Source organism: Lagenorhynchus albirostris, chromosome 9 (genome assembly GCF_949774975.1).
Source record: "Lagenorhynchus albirostris chromosome 9, mLagAlb1.1, whole genome shotgun sequence".
Taxonomy (NCBI): Eukaryota; Metazoa; Chordata; class Mammalia; order Artiodactyla; family Delphinidae; genus Lagenorhynchus; species Lagenorhynchus albirostris.
Genome location: NC_083103.1, coordinates 92,474,093 through 92,482,539, shown reverse-complemented (window position 1 = coordinate 92,482,539; position 8,447 = coordinate 92,474,093). Strand labels below are relative to the sequence as shown.

At 49.0% G+C, this 8,447-nt stretch overlaps 1 non-coding gene across 1 annotated transcript; it reads left to right on the top strand.

Moving 5' to 3' along the window:
- Positions 1-2,530: 2,530 nt before the first annotated feature.
- On the top strand, positions 2,531-2,602 carry TRNAE-UUC (transfer RNA glutamic acid (anticodon UUC)). Its single transcript has one exon. It is a non-coding gene; the product is annotated as a tRNA-Glu (tRNA).
- The last annotated feature ends 5,845 nt before the right edge of the window (positions 2,603-8,447 follow it).

The following is an 8,447-nucleotide window of genomic DNA, read 5'->3' as shown; positions in this document are numbered from 1 at the left end:
TAGGGGATCACCTCCATGGGTGCCCCACCCCAGCTTCCCACGGTGGAGGTGGTGGAGGGCGCAGTGTTTACAAGGGCTCAGCAGAGGGGTGACTGAGCTGAGCCCTCCTATGGGCACCTGGGAAGCTTTTCAAGTGACTCTGGCCCATTGAAGTGGAAGGAAGCGGACCCAATCTGAACACTGCCAAGTGCCAGGCAACGCAGGAGGTCTTTCCATACGTGTTGGTCTATTCAGACTTCACACCAACGCTGTGAGTCAGGCATCCATCCTCATCATCGTTTCTGAGATGCTGAGAGTTTAAGTGACTTGGACGTGGTTGCACGGAATCTTCTCACTGCACCCCACTGCCTCTCTTAGTTCTCAGCGGGTACAGATGGACCATAATAATCCTGTATTAACCTGGAAAGCAGCTCTGTGGGCCCTCCAGAGGCCTAGACACCAGTGACACCACAGTCCCACGAAGGTCCCGTTTCACAGGGCGCTGGGCTTACCCGGGGCGGGGCCTCGGTCTGCTTGTGACCTGGTGGCACTGAAGCTTAAAGCATTTCTTCTTTTCACTCTGGGCTCTGTCTCCTCCCAGTGCGGGTCCAGGAGTGAGCCCACATGCCAGGTGCCTGTGTGACGAGAGGGAACTCAGCTCTTCAGCTTTCTGGCTGTGTCCCCTGCATAAGTACCTTAGCCTCTTTGAGGCCAAGTCCCCTCATCTCCCTAAATGGTGGCGTGGCCCGAATGAGCCATGGCCCCAGGGGTGATGGGGCCCTGGAAGTGTTGTGCCTTCTGCTCAGCCCCTTGGACTCTTCCTGGGGCGGGGAGGGCCTTACACAGAGCCCCTACCTCTGGGGCTTGGTGAAGTCTCCTGCTGGTGATGAAGGAGGGAAGGACACTTGTATCCTTCACTTTTTTGGCTCCAGCAAAGCTCAGAGGCCCCACCTCCACCCCAAGCATACAGTCTAAACACCAGTGGCTGTTTCCAGATGCACCTGCCCAAGGGCAGGACACACGCCAGAGCACCCAGCCTCTGCGCTGAGGTCCCCCCCACCCCCGAAACCCAGGAGTCAGCTCTTCAGGCCAGAAGAATCCTTCCAGGTTGTCATGGGAGTGGAAGAGAAGCCAGGGCTTGTTAGGGCATTTGCTCTTGCTTCTCTGTCGCTCTCTTTGGTGTCACAGCCTCACCAGGAGCCTGGCGAAGCTGGGGGTGGGAGGTGGGCAGTGGGCACTGAGGCAGAGTCCCTACTTCCTTCACACCCACCCACTGGTTCTTAGTTACTGGAAAGAGCAAATGCAAATGGATCCAAAGCGCAACATCCATAATGCACTGCCACGCTTCCTAGGGGCTCACTCTAAGTTGGAGCTGGGCTCCTCCTGGGGGCTGACATTTTCCCTGGTTCAAACATCTGTGCCTTGCCAAGCTTGGCGAAAGGTGAGGGAGCCAGTCACTGCCACCTCAGAGTCAAGCGAAAGAGAAGAACCCATCCCCACAGGTTCCTCCCACCTGGATGGAGCTCTGGGCCCCACGTGCACTGGCACCCGTACCCCCTCGCCTGCGCATGCCTGCGTGCATGCAGACTCATGCGTGTACCCCTTCACGAACCCTCATGCTTCCTCAAGCACACGCACGTATGTACACGTGTATCTGCCCGTGAGCAACAACAACACGCAAGCATCTGTGAACCAGGGGAGCAGGTCTGCCCTCCCCCCATCTCCCCCCACCCTCAAGAGGGGCTGCCGAGGATTTGAAATAAACGCATTCTTAGGAAGAAGGACCATCTTTCCCTCCAGGCTCCAGGCCAAATCTCCAAAAGAAATCAGACTGGGAGAAAGGAACCGCTGAGATGCACAAAACAATGTGAAGAAGAAACTCCAAAGAAACAAATAATCATATAAAAAAAAAGGTGAGAGTTATTTTTCAGCTCACTGGCTTTCTGAAAAGTAATATAAAGTTGGACAGCATCTTCTTGGAATCAACCTTTCTGAGGCGAGGCCCGGACCGCACGCACATCTCTTTCTATTACCCGGAATTTGTATGGTTTCATCTCCTCCGATTTTCTTTCATTTGTGCGCCTGTGCAAACCCCTTGTGTCAGGGGCCTGTTCCTAACCCGACAGCAGGCCGTGCTGGGAGCTGCTTCTCCCTGGCGCCCCGCGGGGCTGAGAATTGAGAGCCTCCCCTGCAGTTCTCCCAATCTAGGCTCTGCCACCCTTGACTCTGTCCCCTCCCTTCCCAGAAGGGCTGCAGACCTCCTCCCTCCCCCTCTCTGCACCAATCTGGCCTTCTTTGTTCCTAAAAGAATTCTCTTGCACACTGTTCTCTCGACCAGGGCTGGAAAGCAGGCCTGGACGGGGTGAGGGGCCCAGGGTCCTGAAGCCCAGAGCCCTGAAGCCCAGAGCCCAACCCAGGCCTGGGTGCAGAGAGGAGCAGAACAGATATTTAATAAATGCAGGAAAGAGCAGACGTATCAACGGATGATTCTGCCTCCTTCAGGGTGTGGAGGGAAAAAGATTTCCCTTCTAAAATGTCCAGGAAAGAGAATTCCCTGGTGGTCCAGTGGTTAGGACTCAGCACTTTCATTGCTGTGGCCCGGGTTCAATCCCTGGTCAGGGAACTAAGATCTTGTAAGACACGTGGCACAGCCAAAAAAAAAAAAAAGAACATCCAGGGAAAAGGTTTAGGAAAGGGAGATGAAGAATATTCCTAACAATGACATCCCCTGTAGTTCCAGTCGATTCTCCAGCAGAATGAGCCTGGGAGGACTTACCTAATGATGGTCTCTCTGCCTCTCCTCTTCTGCCACCTCCCACCCCGTGACATACACACTTCTGTATGTGCACACATGGACATCTGCCCATGTGCGAACACTGCAAATACACCCATACTGTACACATGCACCCAACCCTGAAACAAACACACATGTGCACCCCTCAAATACACATGTGTATATGCCTCAAACACATCCACACAGATATACACACAGCTCTCAGACAAACACACATGCACACCCTGCAGAAACACACAAACTCATGTATGTGCAGCCCTCAAAACAAACTTGCATGGATGCACACACAATTTCCTCTCAAACACGCACATATATGGAGACAGATGCACATGCACTTTGCCTACATTTTAGAGGTACACCAGTGACCTTTCCAGGCACCCATGTCCATTCCCAACTTCTACATCCTGCCCTGAAAAGGTGGGGGACTTGATGGTCTATATCCGTATCAATCTTTGCAATAAACACACTACACAGGGAATGATGGCAGGTTGCATCTTCTTTGCTGCAAAGGGGAATGAAGGGGGCCTGGCTTCCCCCAGCCTGGGAATGCAGTGGTTTCAGTAGAAGCTTCAGTCTGGCACCTGCCCTGGGTCCACCCAGCAGAGATAAGAAATCTCTGTATGGATGTGTTTGGGGTAGGGAAGTGGGGACACGGGGATGTAGGGAAAGTTATTGAATCTTTTCTCCAGAAGAGATTAGGATAGTGCACTAGTCAGGCTAAGCTCATTGCTGTGACAAACAGCCCCCAAATCTCCGTGGATTAGTTCAATCAAAATTTCAAAGACATGTCCCTCTTCAGTGAGAGATGGCAGGGATGCTCTATTTGATGAAGTATTATTGGGACCCAGATTCCTTCTGTCTTGTTGCTCTGGTGTCCTCCAGGTATTTGGCATATCTTGATTTAGCGGGTGTATGGAAAAGCCAGGAAAGGTTCATATGGAATGCTTTTTATGGGCCATGCCTGGAGATGGCATGCATCACCTCTGCTCACACTCCATAGGCTAGAACACGGTCCCATGACTACCTCTAATGACAGGAAGGCTGGCAAATGTAGTCCAGCTGGGCATCCAGGGAGAAGAGGAGAATGTAGACATTGGTGAGCCCTGCCAGTCTTCATCACACCCAGAATCACACAGCTAATCATGGTGGAATCAGTTTTTTTGACATAGGTCTCCTGATTCCAGAACTGTGCTTGTTCCTTCCAATACTTTACTTTGAAGCATTAAGCTTTACTAACAGAGCACTGTTCCTTGGTCCTTGTTCTAGGTCTAGAAGTCCTTACATTTATAAGAATATAATGATAATGACAATACTATCTGTTCTATTATGCATGATATCTCATTTAACCCTTATCACCACCCCCTAAGATATGTAGTATAACCCTAGCTTCTAACTGAGCACATTGCAGCTCAGAGAGATCAAGGAGCCTCTCTGAGGTTGTAGGAGAGTGAGAACGTGAGCCTCAGGCTTTCTGGTCCTGGTCTCCCATCTTCCTCCCTTGCTGCCATAGCTCCCCCTAGACATGAGATTTGAGATTAGGTGGGTGAAGCATCAGCCTTCTTTATCCTGTAGAGCAGACACCCTGGTGAAGCTTATGTAGGATGCAAATGGTGTCAGGAGTGGGCAGAGTTCTTGCTGCCTTTCTGCTCTGGGAAGCATCTGGAAAAATGTGAGAGCCTAGGCCATTGTAGCTTAGTTTAGTTGATAACTGTTTACCTGGAGATATTAGAGGCACTGGGATTTGAATTCTGATTATATGATCCTCAGCAAAGTATCCTGGGTTATGAGTCAAAAGACATATGGAAATCCATCCATAGTTAACTGTGTGACTTTGAGCATCTCATGTAGAGTTTCTGGTGTTCAGTATGACCAGCCTCCCTCCCTTGCAAATTGGAAATTGTAGCCACCACCCTCATTCCAGACCCTATGAGGACATAAAGGCTCCCAGTTGGTTTCCCCAACACCGCACAGTTTCTCTTCAAATCCTTCCTGCCCATCCCTGACAGAGTAACTTTCTTAATCACACACACATTTCATCATGTCTTTTTTCTACTCAGCAACTTTCACTACTATCATAAAGTCCAAACTCCTTAGTCAGCCCTCATATTTCTTTATACTCTGCCCCGAGATTACTGGTCCAGATGGAACACCCTTGACTACCCTAAATATCTCAAATTCTCCTGCCATGCTGCCCTGTTCCTCTCCCTGAATCCCCTTCTCTGGGTGGCCTTCATTGCCAGCCTACCTGTTGTCACCTAAAATATACCTCCCTTAATCACCCCATATAATCTTCACTCTTACATCATCGCATTTGTGCCCTCAGGCAATGTTTGGAGAGGAGGTACCCTTGGTGCCTTGGTCTTATGGGAATGTTTCTTATTTTCTTCAGCAGATTGCCAGCCTCCTCAGAGTGAGAGCTAAGTCTTGTACAATTTGTCCCCTTGGATACAACAGCCCTTGGACAATAGTTTTTGAGTGAAAAAAATAGTCAAAAGATAGCAAAGACTTTCAGGGATATGCAAATGAAAACTTATCTTAGGAACCTCATTAAAGTTTTTTGGACTCTTTTCTGCCAGCCAGGGATCATGGGGCAGCTCCCACATCTTGGCGGGCTGGTAACCTCCTTGGGTTTATCTGCAAGAGTTTATGGCTGGGACCTCAAATCAGAGACTTGGGGCACTTTGGGTTGTGTTTCTTTGCCCACTAGTCGGGGAGGGGATAAGACCAGTCCTCCAACAGGCTGGCCTGTCAGGTAGAAGCGAGCTGGGTGTGTGCATTTGGGGAACATCTCAAATTGAGCTCTTTTGGCTTTACTGCCCACACTCAGCCCCTCCACACCAGGCCAAACTGTAGGCTGAAGCCAGTGGAGGAAGTAATAGATTGGAAGCAGGATGCTCAGGTTAAATGGGCCGCTTTGTGCAGCTCATCCATAATCCTGCTGGAGCCCAGAGAATAATACGTTAATTAGAGCCAAAGGCAATGCTCCCACCAGCCATCCATCCTGCCTGTGTCTGCAGGGCCATCCCCATGGACACGCCAGCCCATTCCCTTCCCTGAAAGAGATTTATTCATTATCAATATTTGTCTGCAAGAGGGACTAGCGGGGAGGGAATGAGATTCCTAGAGGGATGGGATATGAAAAAGGCAGAGCCAGGCCTGCTGGCAGCTAACAAAGTGGTGTGCTTGGGGGCTGGAGACGGGGTGTTCCCAATTAGGAGGATGAGGCACATCTACCTGGTTGGACAGGGCAAAGGTGAGCCAAAGGGAGTGAGAAAAAATTCAGTAAATGTGTCTGACAAGGGGTCCTTGTGGGAGTTTTAGCTTGGGACCTCATTTTCTTTAAGCTACAAATGATGGGGAAAGAAGATAAGGAACAGATGAAGCCCATTTATCTAATGTCTACGCTGGTGCTTTCACTTAAAAAGCACTCAGAAAGTGCTTGTTGAGTGAATAAATAAATGACTTTTGTGGCAGCCAGAGGGATAGGATAAGGAGCTCACTGCTGATGAGCAAAGAGAAATAAGAGCCAGAAAGACCAAAAAAGGGTTCTGGGATTTTTACACAGGAGTTCCTTGAAAGAAAGGGAGATATATTTCATTTTTCCTGGATCCCATTTTCTGTGTATCATGTTGAATTTTGGAGAAAATGGGAGAAGACTGGCTCTCCCCAAGATAGTATGGCAGCCTGCAGAGGGGAGAAGTCTACAGGTCAGAGACAGCAAAGGACCGGCAGGGTAGTGGCCCACTGACCAAAGCTCCAGGGAGAACGAGAGGGGGTGAGCAGAGGGATGCAAAGTCACTGCTTCTCAGATTGTCTCATAAGAGGGACACGCAGAATTAGCGCCCCTTCTCAGTGGCTCTGCGGCCCAGATGGGGAAAGGGGAGGTGGCGGGCGGTGACTTGCCCAGAATCCCACAACTAGTGTGTGCCAGCATTGTGCTGTTCAAGGGGTGAACAGCATCCCATCACCCATGGCCTTGTTGGAAATGCAGAAGCACGGGCAGCACCCCAGAACTACTGAATCCAAATGTGCATTTTAACAAGATCCTCATGTGATTTCTATACACACCAAAGTTTGAGAAGCAAGTCAGCTACATCGCGTGCCTAGTTCTTAGGGGGACCCCATGGAGTCTTAGGGAGAGTGTGGTGGATTGGATGTTCTAGTGCTGACTCGCCATTAATTGGCTGGGGGAGTTGAGGGAAATCGCTTAGTCTCTTTGGGCCTTAGTTTACGCTTCTTGTTTTTTTTTTAAAGAAGTATAGTTGATGTACAGTGTTGCGTTAGTTTCAGCTGTACAGCAAAGTGATTCAGTTATACATACATATATATACATATATATATATGTTCTTTTTCAGATTCTTTTCCATTATACATTATTACAAGATATTGAATATAGTTTCCTGTGCTATACAGTAGGTCCGTGTTGTTTATCTATTTTATATAGATTACTCTTTTTTTTTTTTTTTTTTTTGCGGTACGCGGGCCTCTCACTGTTGTGGCCTCTCCCGTTGCAGAGCACAAGCTCCGGACACGCAGCCTCAGCGGCCATGGTTCACGGGCCCAGCCGCTCCGCGGCATGTGGGATCTTCCCGGACCGGGGCACGAACCCGCGTCCCCTGCATCGGCAGCCGGACTCTCAACCACTGTGCCACCAGGGAAGCCCAGATTACTCATTTTTAATGTGAGAGGATTGAAGCAGATCAGTGACTTAAACTTTAGCCATCATCAGGATCACCTGGAACGAAAGGCTGGTTCCCGGGTGCCACCCTGAGTTTCTGTGTAGGGCCTGAGAATTTGCATTTCTAAGAGGTTCCTGGACCATGATTATACGGCTGGTCTGGGGAGCCCACCTTGAGAACTACTTGACTAGATGATTTCTAAGGTTCCTTCTTATTCAGATATTCTGTGGGATTCCCATCCCCAGTTTGTAAGCTTCCTCCTCCCAGTGGCATCGACCGGTCCCCTGTTGTTTCTGACTTCCCCTCCTTCTCCAGGTATTTAATGTCGTTTTCCCAGCACACCGGGGACCAATGAGCTGTCTTATAAAATGCATGGAAAGTAATACAGGCAAAGGATTATCCGCAAGATTTAAGAAGAGTCCTACAAAATACAGCAATAAAACCTGGAAATAACTATCCATTTCCTACAACAAAATGTCTCATTTCCGAGTCCATAAACGTTCCCCCTCCAGATCCCCAGACCCATCTGTTTTGTAAGCATGTTTAATTATTAGCACCATAAAGTCTCTTTCTATACCTAATGTAATTATCGGGGACCAAAATAATATCAGGTAAAGGAGGGGGATGGAGAGGGAGGCTTGCTCACCACAAACTCAGACTATTTTTTTAAAGAGAGAGAAATAGGCACATGGGAAGATAACGATTCTTTATAGTGATATTATACTTCCTGTGGAGGCTTTGGGGACACCTTTGCAAATAAGACTGAACTGGCTCATCTCAAAGTAAAGAGTGGTTTCCAACCTTGGACAGAGGATTTAGGTCCTATTGGGAACTAGGAATTAGGATCACCTTGCTTCCGCTGCCACCATCTTCAGATTCTCTGGAGGCCCTGAGGACATGACTTCCCATCCAGAGGTATTCCCAAAGCCAGTTTTTTCCTTTCCTTCCTTTTGTACTTCCGCTGGAGGAAAAAAAAAAGTTTACAGAGCTACTCT